Source organism: Eleutherodactylus coqui, chromosome 12 (assembly GCF_035609145.1).
Source record: "Eleutherodactylus coqui strain aEleCoq1 chromosome 12, aEleCoq1.hap1, whole genome shotgun sequence".
Taxonomy (NCBI): domain Eukaryota; kingdom Metazoa; phylum Chordata; class Amphibia; order Anura; family Eleutherodactylidae; genus Eleutherodactylus; species Eleutherodactylus coqui.
The window spans coordinates 44,033,309-44,050,906 of record NC_089848.1 but is presented as its reverse complement, the minus strand read 5'-3'; positions in this window follow the sequence as shown (position 1 = coordinate 44,050,906).

The window sequence follows — 17,598 nt, the reverse complement described above, 5'->3', positions numbered from 1 at the left end:
TATTGTATTTCAGCCGCACTTCAGTAGCGGTGAGCGATTCCAGCGACCTCATTGGTTGTTGGGTACACCCCCCCCCCCTTTGGAGATGGGTGAGGGAGGAATGTGAAGCGCAGGTCACGTGACGACTGCCGCCGCCATGTTGGTGTGGGCAGGTTGTTTACGTGAGGAGGAACTAGGTGAGGGAGGAATGTGAAGCGCAGGTCACGTGACGACTGCCGCCGCCATGTTGGTGTGGGCAGGTTGTTTACGTGAGGAGGAACTAGGTGAGGGAGGAATGTGAAGCGCAGGTCACGTGACGACTGCCGCCGCCATGCTGGTGTGGGCAGGTTGTTTACGAGAGGTGGCAGTGGGTGAGGGAGCAATGTGAGGCGCAGGTCATTGCGGGGGCAGCGGGAGAAAGTGCTAGTATCCAGGGGCAATGGCGGCGTTAGGTGAAGCTTTAGCCCTGGGGTTGGATAGAGAAGACTGTAGGGAGGTCGTACACATATATATGAGGGGGGAGAGGTTATTATGGCTTCCGCAGTCCAGTGTAGGCAAGTTCACACGGGGCGGATTTGCCACAGAGGGAATCGTGCTGTAAATCCGCAGCAATGTTGATTCCACCACGTCAAAATCTGCATCTGTTCTGAGATGCGGTTTTTAGCGCGCAGTCAACGGGTAAAATCCACGTAGGATGATTGAGGTGGAAAATAAGTCTAGTTTCTGCGGCGTCATTTCTGGAGATTTTTCCATGTCAAAATTCTGGACACGGCTTGAGCAAATCGCCCGAGATTAGAGCGTTGTGAGACGCAGAAATCTCGCGTGAATATAAACCCCATTTTTTGAACGGCGTCCTGTACAAGAGCGATTTATCTCCCCCAATGCAGTGTGGGGAAAAAATGGCGACATGCCCTATCTGTGTGCGTTCCTCGGAAGGCATCGCCCATTTTTTCAATGGGGTCGGAAAACACGTTGTGAGATCTGCACGCCATGTGAGGTTTCCCATCGGAAATGGGTCGCAACTGTACTGGGGGGCGGGTTTGACATAAAAACGTTCCTCATCCGCAGGGACATGGCACATTCATGAGCGTGATATCGGGTCCGGTTTTCGGCCTAATATCGCACTCGCCCCCGGTGTGTAGGAAGCCTAAAGGGGGCTTGCCAGGGAATTCCTGTGCGGACCCTCATCACAGAAATTGCGCGACGTTTACAGTAGTAATAAAGTTGATGAGATTTTGAAACAATCTACCAAAAACCTGTGCGGAAATTGGGATGCGGTGCAGAATTTAGTTCTACAGCATGTCAATTTATCGCCTTTCTGCTGCGGTTTTTGGCGCGGATCTGCATGTAGGTTTTGCCCTGTCGATAGAATTCCATGTACGGATTTTGTCTGACGCTTTTCCCCGCCATGAAGGGGCGTGTCACCACCTGACATGGGAACGCTCGTTTCTGCATCAAAATTGCACGTGCAGAGGTTTTTTTGCTATTCATGGCAAAATCAACAGGTAAATGCGCACCAAAAGCCGCAATCCTACGGTGCAAACGCTCCCTCGCAGTCGCAGCAAGAGGGGTTGGAGGGGGGTGGAGATTTTTGAAATCTCATCCACACGCTGAGGAAAAACTCTGCACAAAGCCTGTGTGGGATTTAAACTCGCAGCGCGGCAATTTAGGAAAAAAAACTGGTTGTAACGTAAATATTCACTGCGGTTTTTATGCAGGTTACCAGAAGACAGTGTGAAAAAAAGGGGTGCAGGGAATGCGGTTGCACCCGGGCCCAGGAGCCTTCGGGGGCCCGTAAGGCCTCTCCATATACGGAGTCCAGTAATATGGATAACGCATTACAGTTGGTGGCCCTGATACAGGTTTTGCATTGGGGCCCCGGAGCTTCAGGTTACGTCTCTGGGTTTTTGTACAGATGAAGCCTCAGCTAATCTTTTGCCCCTGAGCCCTTAAGCCTGGTTTAGACACAACGATTATCACTCAAAAGATGTCTTTTGAGCAATAATTGTTGTGCGCATTTCCAGCGCAAGGTGATCGCTCAGCAACCGACGTATTCCGGCCCAAAAGATAGTTCCAGGACTATCTTTCGGGCCCGACGTTAAAACGCCCCGTGCTATATTGGCCGGCCAGGAATACGGCCACGTGATCTGATGCATTGGAATCCAATGCATCAGACCACAGCGTATATCGGGCGTCCGTGAAAACGGCGGTCTGATATACGCTCATGGGAAAGAGCCCTTACTGTGATATCATGCGCCGTTATCCCTGTACTGTGGCCTCTGTTTTCATTATTTCTATGCTGCCACTTTACGTATTACTCCTTTTTTTTGCGTTGCATCTCACTTCACTTTGACTAATGACTTCTAGCTTTGCAGGATTGTCCTTGCACTACGACATTATCTTTACGCTGTGACATCACTTGGTACATCATCCTGGTATGATGAAATTATTGCATATATGATCCCAGTACTGTGACATCACTGCACGAGTTATAGCTCCACTGAGTGCATTATGCCTGTACTGCAACATCTGCGATATCAATACTATAATTATTTCTGCCCTATGATACCACCGAGGCTGCACAAAAGTCGCAAAAAATATGTTCATCCATTCATGAGCGATGCTGTGAGAAAATAAATCGCAGCATGTCCTATCTTTTGACGTTCCCTCAGAACGCGTCGGCCATTGTTTTGCCATGGGCACTTGAAAAACATTGCATGGCACTCGTCGGCCGTGTGATGTGCACGCAAGTGCAATGTGATGTTTCCCATTGAAATCAATGGGAAACACTTGCCATTCTCTGACGCACGTGAAACACGCACCTGAGTAGCGCAATTTCACAGAAGTGATGCGAGGCGTTAAAGACGCCTCTCATCCGCATTAAAAACGCACGTTGGCAAGAGCGATATCAAACCGAGTTTCCGTCCCGATATCGCACTCGCTTGTGTGAATCCGGCCTAAGGGTGTTTTCACATCTGCGTCAGGGCTTCCAGTTTCCTGCGCCTTTCTAAGTAGATCTAAGTAGATCGCGGCAGGGAAAGGGTTCACAGAGGGAGCGTGCTCCCTCTGTGACTTCAGCGGGCTCTCGCAATGTTATCGCGAGAGCCCTGCTAGTTGCTATGACAACAGGACGCCAGATACTGGCGTCTTGTATTGCCATTGCCTAAGATCGCTATAATAAGCGATAAGGCATGGCAGGAGAGAAGTCCTGCCATGCCTTATCGTAGCGATCATCAATGTTGCAGTAAAAGTCCCTCAGAGGGACACAGATTGTGTAAAAAGATCAAAATAAAGTATAAAAATGTAAAAAAAAGTTAAAAAACCCTTTTTTCTTATGCTTTTTCTCATATTAGCATAAAAAAACTTCCACATATTTGATATCGACGCGTCCGTAACGACATGTACAATAAATTGAACATGCTTTTTATCCTGCATGGCAAAAAGCATTAAGAAAGCGCTAAAAAGCTGAGGCAAAAAGCTAATTTGTAGCATTTTGCCTCCCAAAAAATGCAATAAAAGTGATTAAAAAAATGTGTGTACCCCAAAATGGTACCAATAAAAAATAAAACTCGTCTTGCAAAAAATAAGCCCTCATAGAGCTCCGTCCATAGAAAAATAAAAAAGTTATACGGCTTTGAATGCAGTGAGTTTAGAAAAAAATAATAATTTCCAAAAAAAAGGGTTTTTATTGTGGTAAAACCAAAAAAAAAAAAGAATTTTCATATCGTTGTAACCGTACCAAACCGCAGAAAAAAATGAAGTGTGTCATTTATGCTGCATAATTAACGCTGAAGAAGAAAAAATCTATGGCAGAATTGATGCGTTTTCTCTCCCTACGATCATAAAAAAATAATAAAAGTTTTACAATATAGTCTATGTAACCAAAATGGCACGCTCAAAAGCTACAGTTCACCACGCAAAAAGCAAGCCCTATACGGCAGCGTCGACACAAAAATAAAAATGTTATGGCTGTTGAAAAATGGAGATGAAAAAATACCAAAAATCGTTTGGTCCTTAATGCCAAAATAGGCCATGTCATTAAGGGGTTAAAAATGGAACATACACGACTGAAATACGTGCCAACGCATATACGTTGGGCAAAAAGATAGTTCTTGAACTGTGTTTTGGCCAATATACGCCGACGGGTCCCATAGACTCCTATGAAAGCAGGGGAACAAAGAGAGGGGGAGGCTGCGAAAAGCTTACAGGTGCCTCTATGTAGGCATCAGAAGTCCTTCAGAGGAATAAAGCTGAGCGAGGGTTTTCCGGGGTGCAACATATTTTTTTGCTAAAAAACACGCTCAATGGTCATGTGAATGGGCAAGAAAATGCTAATTACCCTGGCAGAAAAATGTCCTTTCACGCTATTTTACGCCTCCGGCGAGAAAACGTAAAAAGAGCCCTAAGTCTGCACCCAAAATCCACATTGAAATCCACCCCTTTGATGTGGATTCACCATTTATGTGTCCGCTGCAGAAAATCTGCCACATGTTAATATACCTTTAATATAACGAACTGACTCCGACTTCTGATACGTATCCTTCCACGGAGTCTGATATATTATTTGCATGTACCTCATATGTGAAAGGCGACTTTACGTGGACTACCTAAAATAAATGGTCTTATTTAGAGCGTCATGTCTTATGAACAACACTGGATTCTGAAGACTCATTAGTTGTATCTTCCAGGAGTCGGTGAAGCAAAACAGTTTGAGAAAACATGCCCAGTCTCTATACAAGTCTTCTGGAATCCCTCTTAGATATGATCTGTCACTGCATGTCAGACTCCGCTCAACTGGAAGCCCAGTCTTTTCTTCACAAGGTAGAAAATCCACACAGCTGCCGGCGTCCCGAAATAAGCAAGTCAAGTAGATTATCTTTACCCAGTGTTACTGTTCATTGAACTTCCTTCTTTCTTAGATGGGTCAATACACACTGAAAATGACAATTACTAAGGCATATAAGTGCTAATATACTACAGTTCACACACATATTCCATTGATCAACGTTCCACCTTGCAAACACTAAAGGTGATATTATAGATCTGCATCGGCAACAATTTCCTAACATGAAGTTGTTATCAGATGTATTCTCGTTACGTATAATATATAGAGCTGTTCCCTACTACTAGCTTATTATTACTGAGAAGGGATACATAGACATCGGCGGTATTAGTGTATCTTGACGCCACCGGAAGCTAGGGGTTTGACAGGTCTGGCATGTAGGAACGCCCCTTTCACACCCCTAACTTCCCATTGGGTCAAGTCTGCAAGGTCCTGAAAGGTGGACGGTAACATACACTAATAGCTATACACCCCTTCGGCGCTCCGCATACTATGCTGCAGTTTGCTGCATGTCTCAGCACTGTGTGTGGGTGAAAAAATAGGCATACAGGCTGCCGGTGGTCCCAAAACTGTCCTACCCTGGGGCGTGGCCAGCGACCAACATGGAGAGTCGCATGTGAGAGGAGCTCCCCAGGGGAAACATAAAATCCTGGCCTTAATGTGACTTGATCACCCAAAACGGACTTCTAATCCCTGCCGTAACTGGGACAAGTCTGGGACGGAATAAACCCCCTGAACACACCATAAGGGACCGCGAGTCGAGTCGGAGGAGATGCCGCGCCAACGCCCTGTCTCCTTCCCGCCACTACCGACGCCCCGGGCGAAGGCTGCGGAGACTGCCTGGTCTGCAGACCGGACCAAATGACAGAGCCGACCCTCTCTCCTACCCTCCAGTGCGGAACACTCGGCATCGGACTCTGCCGGAGACCTTGACCTGCCTGTCCGAGCTGCCTGGCCGGCTACCCGGAGCTCCCCCGCCACTGAGGAGTAATTGCTTACCAGCCCGACCGGACGCCGAGTGTGGAGGACCTCAGATCTGGGTCGGCCTCACGACTGGAGGTACCGGCTCCCGCATCGGGGCTCGCGGATTCCTTCCCAGACCTGTGGCGCCGAACCTTCCTGCCACCGCTGTGAAACGGCACAGCTAGACGGCCCGAGCGCGGCCACATGGAGAGGAGCGGCTGCTCCTATATCCCTGGCACAGTCTACCCGCCGCGGGCGCCGCCAACGGCCGGGGCTTTATTAACCCCTTGACAGACCAGCTGCCCTGATCCTATCTGGTGCCGTTGGACTACAGCCCCCTATATCTGGCTGGACACTGCTTCCCTGCCTCCCGGCGCAGACTGACCGTTATTAGTCCTCAGAAGACCACGGTCTGCTTGGCCGAGCTGTTCGCCCGACTGCCCGCTGCTCTCCCGCTGCCGCAGAACGACACCATACAGATCCTGATCAGACACCGAGAGCGGAACGCGTCGGATCTGGAGCTGGCCCCGCTCCTGCATCTTGGACCAGCGGCCCCACAGGCCACATCTCTCCTAGTTACCCCGCAGATCCTGCGCGCTGGGACCCCCTGCCGCCGTCGCGGGATTGCGCCTATGTGCGACCCGGCCGCGGGGAGGGTGACCGGCTGCTTCTCCTTCCTCAGTGAAAATTACCTGCTGCAAACACCGCTGGCGGCCGCGACCTGCCGGACCGATAGCTTCACCGCCTCAGCTTTCCTTGCCGCCGCGAGACGACAGTTCCTTACGCCCGGCTGGGAGCCGAGCACGGGACGACCCGCCGACGGAGAACCGGCCCAGCGGAGCCGACACCAAAAACTGTAAGTGAGACAGTGACCAGGGGACAACACCTGGGAGCGGGGTCGGAAGTCAGACTACCGATTTTGGCCTCTCTGAACTAGCCTGGACCCAAAGCTAGCGAACATAAAGGGGCCACGTCACAATACGGTTCCCCTCTGTGACTCTGCTTCAAGCCCTGCCCGTTACATGGGGACTCGCCACGACTTAGCGGCTCTCCGACCGGGCCACTCGAACTGATTTAAGCCCTAAGCGGTATTTCTTCACATCCGCAACACGAATCTTTGACATATTAAACCTCTAATAACTATTGTGGCCTCGCGGCACTGGGCCCTCTGTGACCTTGATAACTTAAATCCCTACCAAAGGCCCCCTCACGTTCTTTGAACGGCTAACTTGTCCTAGTGTCAAGTAATCTCTCTCGAAAACACTCTACGCTTCTACCATCAAGATAACTGCTTACGTCTCCGGTTAAACACGCCAACCCACTGCCCGCTAACATTAGCACACGCGCCAAAAGCGGCTCTGCAGCAGAAAAATTAAAAGAATTTTCATGCACCGAAACTCCAGACCACACTCCTCGGGCGATGCGACCAGCCCAAACAAAAGAAACCGAAGATGAATCTGGGCAACCACCGGAACCAACTATACGACAACTCCTGCAAGCAATCAACACCTGCAAGTCCACCCTTACAGACAAGATAGAAGAAATTAAATCGGACGTGGTTCTCCTGAGACAAGACCTACAAAATATGCGAGGCAGGATGCATGAAATGGAAGATCGCATCTCGAACGTAGAAGATTCCCTGAGACCAATCCCTGCGGCGGTGCAGAAAGCCATAAGATCAGCGGAATACTGTCAAGCCAAAACAGATGACCTAGAAAACCGCTCGCGCCGCAACAATTTACGTATAATTGGCCTCCCTGAAAAAACTGAAGGCTCACAACCAGAACTGTTTGCAGAGAACTGGCTGAAATTACTGCTGGGCGACGACGCCTTCTCTGCCCACTTTACCGTGGAGAGAGCCCATCGGGTCCCGGCAAAACCGCCACAGCCGGGCGCACCCCCACGCCTGTTTCTAGCAAGAATCCTAAATTGCAGGGATCGCGACGCCGTCCTACGTCAAGCCAGATTAAAAGATCCACTTAAACATAACAACTCAGTGATATCCAAATTTCCGGACTTTTCCGCGGACTTACAAAAACAAAGAGCCACTTTTATGGAGGTCAAAAAGAAATTTAAAGCCAGAAATATCCCCTACTCAATGGCATACCCGGCCCGCTTACGTATTGTTGCAGAGGGAAAAGCGATCTTCCTACATTCCCCTACTGAAGCTCTGGAATGGCTCAGAATGCACCCTGTGTCACCAAGAGACATTAGTCCATAATGTTTACAAATATGAGTACTAATTCGGTCCATGGCTGAGGTGGCCTTTTATCCCCCTGGCCCACAGTTGGCAAGTCGGTCGCCTACAGGGCGAACCTGTTGTCTAGGACTTCCCGGGCTCAAGGCTACTCTAACCTAGCACTCACAGTCTATTTGATAAAACTAGCCATCTATAGGCCACTGGGACTTCCCTTCTCCAATAACACCAGCTACCTACCTGATAGTTTGTAGCTTGAAATTTCTTTTGTCTCCTGTCTTTTGGTTTACTGGAACTCTAAATTTTGGATTTCCACGTTCATATCTAGACAGGATGCCAATAGTTAAAGGGGTTCTGACATGAAGAAAAAAAAATTGTACTCACCTTGCCTGGCCTGGCCCGATCGCCAGGCATGTCCCCTCCAGCCGGCATCATCTTCTGTGCCTTTAAAGCAGAGCAGGAGCGGTCAAAAAGACCGCTTCCTGGCTCTGCTCCGTCCGTCAGGCACTTCCGAGGTCAACGGACGGACCGCTCACAGCAAGCACGTCACAAGCAGTGCTTGCTGTGGGCGGCCCGTCCGTCCGGCTGAACTCCGGAGTGCTGCGCATGCGCAGTGGAGACGCAGCCCGTCCTGACTCCTGTCAGAGGGCACCTCTCTACTGCGCATGCGCGCGATCCCGGAGCGGCGCGGCTGCTGGAGGAAGAAGACTGCCTGCCGGGAGCTGACCCCCCGATGTCAACAACAACAGAAGAACAGGTAAGTGTTATATTTTTATGCTTTAGCAGCCATTAAACCATGGGTTCCCTGGGTCCATTAGGCACACCAGGGGACAATGGCTGCTAAAGCATAAAAAAATTATTCATGTCAGAACCCCTTTAAAGGTTAAAACTGTTTCAAAACACCCTTTGTTATTTGTTTTAAGATTTCTATGCCGATGATACTCATTGCTCTGTATATGCAAAGCCCCTCCTCCCCCCCTTTCCCACAAGGATAGGCGCACTGATTAAACTCTATGACCACATTGATACTAATGTCTCTAACATATCTTAGCTGGAATGTATGCGGCCTGGGCACCCCCCTCAAACGCAGAAAAGTCTTCTCCTATATTAAACAAAGCAACCCCCACATTGTGTGCTTACAGGAGACCCACCTTACCAGGGATAAAGACGATACCCTTAAAAAACCATGGGTCCAGTGGGCGGCCCATTCCTTTCACACCTCCTCCTCCAGAGGCGTTTCATTGCTCATACATAACTCTTTAAGATGGAATCCCATTAATATCCGCAAGGACCCGGAGGGCAGATCAATATTCGTGTATGCCGAGATAGATTCCAAACCCTATGTTATTTTATGTATCTACAACCCACCGCATAATAATCTCTCTCTCCTACAGGCCGCCATAACCTTTGCACACCAATACCCCCTGGCAGGAGTGATCTGTATGGGAGACTTTAATCAGGTGATGAACCCGACCAAAGACAGATTTCATATGCCCGCTAACGCCGCCATCAACACTAGCTCCTCCTTGCGGCAGCTGACCGAGAGCGTTGGCTGGGTCGATCTCTGGCGGTTGCATCACCCTGAAACCTTAGAATTTACCTGTCACTCCCTTGGACATAATGCCCTGTCAAGAATTGACTAAATATTTAGCTCCACAGAAATGGCAGTTTACCTCTCAGATATAATACACTGCCCGCGCAGAATATCAGACCACAGCCCGATACTTCTAACACTGAAATTCCCCCAACTTAAGATAATTCCCACCTGGAAGCTACGTCCGTTCTGGCTCAAGCTTCTAGGCGCTGACGACCAAACCCCATTCCATATATCCCTCTTCTTAGACGCCCACGGGAATAATACTCACCCGACCCTGAGGTGGGACATCCTTAAAGCATACCTCCGGGGATGCCTCAAATCAGCCATCTCATATATCAAACAAACGACATCCCAAGCGGATAAAGATATAGAAACCAAAACATTAGAGGCAGAAAAGGCATTCATAGATAGCCCCACAAACTCTAACAAAGAAACATGGCTCAGTTTCTCCCGCCTTTATAAACACCAGATCCACGCCAAGGCCAAGCGTAAACTATTCTTTGCGAAACAATACTATTTCGAACTGGGTAACCAATCCAGTCATTTGTTAGCTAATCTGATCAAATGCGAGAACCACTCCAACACGATTCTTAAGATAAAAGATCAACGTGGTGCGGAATTGACCGATGCCCCAGCCATAACAAACTGCTTCAAAGAATTCTACACCAACCTATACAGCTCACCTACGAATTCCACTAAGTCAGACATCCTAAACTATCTGAGTGACCTGACCTTCCCAACACTGTCCGCGGAACAGGTGGAATTCTTGGAGGCCCCAATCACCCTAGATGAAATTCGGCAAACAATTCAAGATATGGCACTTAACAAAGCGCCAGGCCCAGATGGCCTCCCAATAGAAGTTTACCGGAAATACGGCGAACAGATGGCCCCGCTATTACTTGAGACTCTACAGCAGGCCCAACTAGATAAAGCCCTCCCACCCTCGTTCTACGGAGCATCCATCATAGTTATCTTGAAACCAGATAAAGACCCTACAGACTGCAGTTCCTATCGTCTCATTTCTCTGGTAAATGCCGACTATAAAATTCTAACGAAACTCCTGGTTACCAGACTAAATCAAGTAATCCTATCTATTATACACCCTGACCAGACTGGTTTCATGTCAGGGAAATCCACGATGATTAACTTACGTAGAGTCCAAACAGCGATCCAACTGGGCAAACAGTTCAACATGCCCTGGGCACTGGTCTCACTGGACATGATGAAGGCCTTCGACTCACTGGAGTGGGTTTTCCTGGAGGCCTGTCTGGTCCAATTTGGGTTCGGTCCCCTATTTTTACAATGGGTCAAAACTATCTATAAATCGCCAAGCGCTAATGTAGTAGTAAATGGCATCCCATCTACCGAGTTTTGCCTCGCAAGGGGCACCCGTCAGGGCTGCCTGCTATCCCTGGCTCTATTTGCCATAGCCATTGAAGCCATGGTGATCCGGTTGAGAAGTACCCCCGACAAATTCTTCCACCTATCTGGACTACATGTCAACTGGTCCAAGTCCACAATTCTATATACAAATCTTAACCCGACAAACGATCCCTGCGTCGCCAGATACGGTCTAGTTGTGGTTTCCACATTTAAATATTTAGGGATATATATGTCCCGAGACCAAAACTACGCCATAGAAGATAATATTGACCCACTAATAAAAAGCGTTAAAAATAAATTTGGGAGATGGTCTAAGCTACCGCTTTCGGTGGCAGGCTGTATAAACCTTGTTAAGATGGCCATCCAACCTAAATGCCTATACATATTGCAACATATGCCAATATATGTCCCCAAGCGTATATTTCAATCCCTCAACTCCCTCATCACATCTTTCATCTGGAATTCCACCCGCTCAAAACTTAGCCTTTCGACCCTACAAAGAACCAAACAGCAGGCTGGAATGGCACTTCCGGACCTACGCCTATACTACCTAGCCGGACAATTGCGTAATGTCCGTAGCTGGGTCTTGGAACGGGAAATGCCCATAGCAGACCAATTTCTTGCAAACCAAGTGAAAGGGAACAACCTTCTAAACTTCCTAGAATTCCCAGAACATACCAATCCCTCTGATACACTACCACTTCACAAACTTGCCCTACGGGTGTGGAAAGAGGTTAAAGCTATTCAACAATATGAAGAAGTGATAGCTGAACTTCCCTCATGGAATAATCCCGGTCTCACAGCCTTGCAGTCGGTTCCGGACCCTCAATACTGGATATCCCTGGGGGTGGAGTCAGTAGGAGACGTATATGCAGACGGGACTCTCCCCACATTTAATCAACTTCGTGAAAAATTACAATCCCCACAACTCCAGCTATTTAGATTTTTCCAGCTGAGGCACGCTCTGAACTCCCAGTTCCCACCTGCCTCTACACGTATATCCAAATTCCCTACAATTGGCATCCTCAGATCCCAAGGGCCTAATCTCGGCACTCTATACGCATCTCCTCTCAGCCAAAACTGACCACAACCCGCTCTCAGCCTACGATAAATGGAAAGTTTCCATCCCGTCTTTAACACCTGAGGACTGGGTGGACATCTCTGAATCCCATCTTTCAGTCTCCCCTGCAGTCAACAACAAATTGATTCAGCTATATATAATACATCAAGCATACCTCACTCCTAGCCGACTACATAAAATGGACAACTCCCCCTCAAACTCATGCCACAGATGCCGCCAGCCAGAAGCTAACTTCTGGCACTTGATTTGGGATTGCGCCCTGATAAACAGATTCTGGTCTGAGATCGTTTCCTTCATAAACTCACTATTACCACATCATTTCAATATCAAGATAGACCCCAAGTTAATTCTGTTTGGCTTACAGGAGGAGGAGGTGTGGCCATACCACACCCGCATCTTTCTCCAAAAAACACTATTCTTGGCTTGCAAGGCAATAGCCACTTATTGGATGGCTGTGGGAGTCCCCACAATCTCATACTGGGTTCGGACAGTAAACACAGTAATCTCCTATGAGAAAATCATATACCAAAATAGAGGATGTCCAAATAAACATCAAGAGATATGGGGCGTTTGGCTGGACACCAACTCTACTCTATCCACAGATTAAATTTCTAGGCTTAAGACTTTCTCTATTTCTCTCCCCCCCCCCCCCCATCCCCTTTCCCCTTCTCCTACCTATATTCTTGCTCCCCCCCTTCTTAATAAATAACAAATACGGAACCCCACGCCAAAATAATTTAAATAATCGGCATAGACAGTTCATGTTTAACTGTTAAAAGTTTATTGTTATGTACACAGACAATTCATATAGAGAAAAAAAAATTGTTAGCATTATAACTAAGTAAGTTACAGCACAGCATGCTATAGATGTAACATCGTATTTATATTTGACGCAATTGATATTATGTACTGTGAAAATTCTCCTTTAATAAAGAAAACAAAGTTAAAAAACTGTCCTACCCTAATACACGGCTTTGCCGCTGACCAGAGCTCACATGTGGTATGCCGCAACTGTCTCTTCTGCCTTCTCCCGCAGTGCATGAGCAGCCGCACGGCGGCTGTCAATACTGCTTTGTGACCGGCGACAGCGGGGGAGGTACAAGGAGCACACATGCGACATTACAGCCGCTGGGGAGTATACAGCTGCAGCGGGGAGGCATGGACAGGGGTCGGGAGACACAACTGCACAAGGATACTGCCCTGCCAGTGGGGATAACAACCACCTCCGCCAAAGTGCTGGCCAAAAATCAGCAGCATCAGCACCGCAGGTGCGAACTTACAGCCGGCGTAGATTGAAGAGCTGCGGGGGGAAGCCGGAAAGTGTTACACACGGGCCGGGACCCGGCTCTGCAGGCAGCAGCCACAATCTTCTATCACTGCTGGGGGCCAGGAGAAGAGACCACAATTTTAGTGGCCTGCTGGGGAGGCAGCTATGCAGCCTATAAGGTTCAGGGGGCGTGACACAGCTGTCAGTCTTATCTCTACCAGGACTTCCTGGTGGTGACAAGATACACTAATACCGACATCGGCTGCCTTAAGGACATTATGTATCATATTGGTGAGCTATGTTACTGTATAGTAAATTGTTGTCACTGCATGAAACAATAACACTTGTGAAACTAGTCAGGAAGTCATTATGCAACAAAGTCAAATTTCATCAGATGTAGGCTTCCAAGAAAGAGGAACAATCAGTCCATTGCAGGCAGTAATTGATGTCACTATTATTTATCCAACCAGTGGGTCAGATGTAACTAAACATGTAACATGCTATTAAACTATATTTCTTATCCATTTGTACCAATGCGGTAAAACCTTAACAAACCCCCTCGTTAACAAAACTTTTAAACTTCTCATTTACCTTGCAATGGTAAGCAGAAAGTAAGTGAGCCTTTTGGAATAGCTTACATTTAAGGCCTCCTTCCCACGAGCGTGACGGGCTCCGCCGCGTAATATTCCGCAGTGAAGCCCGTCACGGCGCCCCCCAGAGACCCCATACTTACCAGCGGAAGATAGCGTGAAGACGCTTCCCCGCCCACCGCCGTCGCGTCATGTGACACGCCCACCGCGTCACATGACGCGGCCGGCCGTGTCACGTGACGCGCCGGCCGCGTCATATGACGCGCGGCGGTAGGCGGGGAAGCGTTTTTTTCACGCTATCTTCCGCTGGTTGCAGCGGGAGATAGCGTGAACGGACGGCTTCCATTGACTGCAATGGAAGCCGTCAGCGCGTACACCCGCGGCAAATAGAACATGCTGCGGGAGAGAACGGGAGATTTCACGGTGCGTAATTCCGCGGTGGAATTACGCATCGTGAGCATTGTGCTATTAGGTTCAATAGAACCTAATAGCAGGGGGCAACGCAGCGGATTTTTGCCGCGGATTTACGCGGCGTAAATCCGTTCGTGGGAAGGAGGCCTAATACTAAGGCCTAGAGATGAGCGAGCGTACTCGGAAAAGCACTACTCGCTCGAGTAATTTGCTTTATCCGAGTATCGCTGTGCTCGTCCCTGAAGATTCAGGTGCCGCTGCGGCTGACAGGTGAGTCGCAGCGGGGAGCAGGGGAGAGAGGGAGAGAAAGATCTCCCCTCCGTTCCTCCCCGCTCTCCCCTGCAGCTCCCCGCTCCGTGCCGGCACCCGAATCTTCAGGGACGAGCACAGCGATACTCGGATAAAGCAAATTACTCGAGCGAGTAGTGCTTTTCCGAGTACGCTCGCTCATCTCTACTAAGGCCCAATGTCCACGGGCGGAATTGAATTGCGGAATTCGCAGTTCAAGCCACTCATAGAGAAACATGGGCGTCCGCACAGGAATTAAAGCATACAAATTTGTTTTGCAGACGTTTTGGTCCGGAAAACAAATCGCAGTGTGCTCCGTTTCGGTGTGGAACCCACATGGACGGCTTCCATTGAAGTCAATGGAAGCCAATCTGCAGACAGGCGTCGGATTCCGCGGGAAAGCAGCAGAAGAGAGGTCTTCATGTACACTGTCACCTGCCCACATAGGTAAGCAGGGTCCCCGGCTTTGGGAAGGGTAGGATACCGCTGCGCGGAATCCGACTTGTCCGTGGACATGAGGCCTAACACAACATGGTCTGATTGTTATCTAAGTCACAATCTATATATATAGAGATGAAAGACGAACATATATAAAGACGAAAGCCCTCACTGACTGATTCGCCACTAATTCTCCAACTTCCCAATGTCGTAGAAACATGAAATTTGGCACAAGCATAGATTATGTCCAAAATAGGAAAAGTAAAGAGGTCCCAACTCGATTATCCAATTCTAGTGCAAAAAAATTAGCGTCCAAATTTTGCGTACGTAATCTAATTCTCCAACTTCCCGATGTCGTAGAAACATGAAATTTGGCTCGAGCATTGACTATGTCATAAATAGGAAAAGCTAATGGGTCCCAGCTCGATTATTCAATTCTAGCGCAAAAGAATTAGCATCCAAATTTTACGTACGTAATCTAATTCTCTCACTTCCCAATGTCATAGAAACTTGAAATTTGGCACGAGCATTGATTATGTCACAAATAGGAAAAGCTAATGGGTCCCAGCTCGATTATTCAATTCTAGCGCAAAAGAATTAGCATCCAAATTTTACGTACGTAATCTAATTCTCTCACTTCCCAATGTCATAGAAACTTGAAATTTGGCACGAGCATTGATTATGTCATAAATAGGAAAAGCTAATGGGTCCCAACTCGATTATTCAATTCGAAGCGCAAAAGAATTAGCATCCAAATATTACGTACGTAATCTAATTCTCTCACGTCATGATGTCATTTTATATAAAGGTAACGTCACATGGTTACCTCCACGTGGTGTTTCCTGGGTAACGCAAAGAACCATGCAAAATGCTGAACATATTTTTTTCCTCGGTATCTCTAAAGTAACCACGACTTCATAAGATTTTCTGTGTAAACACCAGATAAACACCAGTACCAAATTAACTCGGGCGAAGCCGGGCATATCAGCTAGTCTAAAATAATACACAAATTGTTGCACCATTCGCACAATTGAGCACATTGTATAACATCCACAGTGCAGGGAGAAAGAAGTGATTCAGTTCAGGAGAGGAGATTGGAAGTGAGGTTTCCATTGGTGTTTTTTCCATTAACCCTTATGTACTCACCCGGATTTATCAACGTTGTTTCTCACCCGGGTACCCACGTGCGTTACAGCTGCTCTAGAGCGTGTGAATAGATAAAATTCGGGGGTCACGCATACACTGTCACTCGTAGAGGACTGTGAGTAACGGACGTTCATTGTATTTTGAATTTTCGTGCGTAAACACACAGAAATACAGGTACTTATTGTGATAGTTTTCTCCCATTTTTACTGAAACAAGCTTATAAAATCTTTCTTTTTTCATTATATTATTATATATTTATTCAAATATGAATACAATACATTACAAATTCCATTCTAAAAATTGGAGATCTTATAGTAAATACAAAGCTGGTGTGGACACTATGGACCAAATGTTAGGCAGATATACCAATAGAGATGAGCGAGCACGCTCGGATAAGGCAGTTACTCGAGCGAGCATCGCTCTTCTCGAGTAACTGCACTCTCGTCCAAGCAGGCTCGGGGGGGGGGGGGGGGCGGCAGGGAGGGAAGAGAGAGAGATCTCTCTCATTCTCCACCCTGCCATCCCTCCGAGCCTGCTCGGACGAAAATGTAGTTACTCGAGAAGAGCGATGCTCGCTCGAGTAACGGCCTTATCCGAGCTCATCTCTTTATACCACGCATCGGTGTACAAATAGATGGCCATTACCTTTTTTTACAACATTGTTGACATTGCGAGTTTAGCCGCATACATTTATTACGAAAACAATAAAATGATTCCAAAGAAAACTAACCAAAGACGGCTTTTCTTCAGACAGTTGAGTGAAGAGCTTCCAGGACCAATTATTGAAGATCGTTCTGAAAATCAGCAAGTTATCAAAAATTATGAAACCACATTGGCAGTCAGAAGCGTTCTTGGTCGATCGATTTCCACGGTTTCACTACCTTCGACATCTCAGTCACAGATCGAAATGGTCGAAAAGTTGTGGTTGGTTCTTGCCACGTTTGCTATCAACAAATCAGAAAACGCAGAAAACCAAGAAAATCTTGTGCGAGTTGTAGTAAACTGGTGTGCATCGAGCACGCCGTAACTACGACAACATGTATCCCCTGCGAAAATGTCGTTACTCAATAAGCATGTAATTAGTAATTAGAATTAAATCATTGAAATAAAAGTTATATATTATCATTAAAGAAGGTTTATTTTAATATTCTTACCATTTTAAAAAAGCTAAAAATTCATTCATAATATAAAATACTCATGGGTACCCGGGTGCGACTGGGGAGCGTTATTTTCAACTCCATTTTTTAAATGACTACATGCTTTAAAAATCCTGGTAAAATGATATTTCCATTAAAAAAAAGGTCAAATCGTGAGGATCTAAAGCTGCTTGAAGAAATCTTTGCACAAACAAGAGAAAAATCATGAATAAGCGGCTAGTGGGTACCCGGGTGCGGACAAAAGGGTTAAATAAAAGG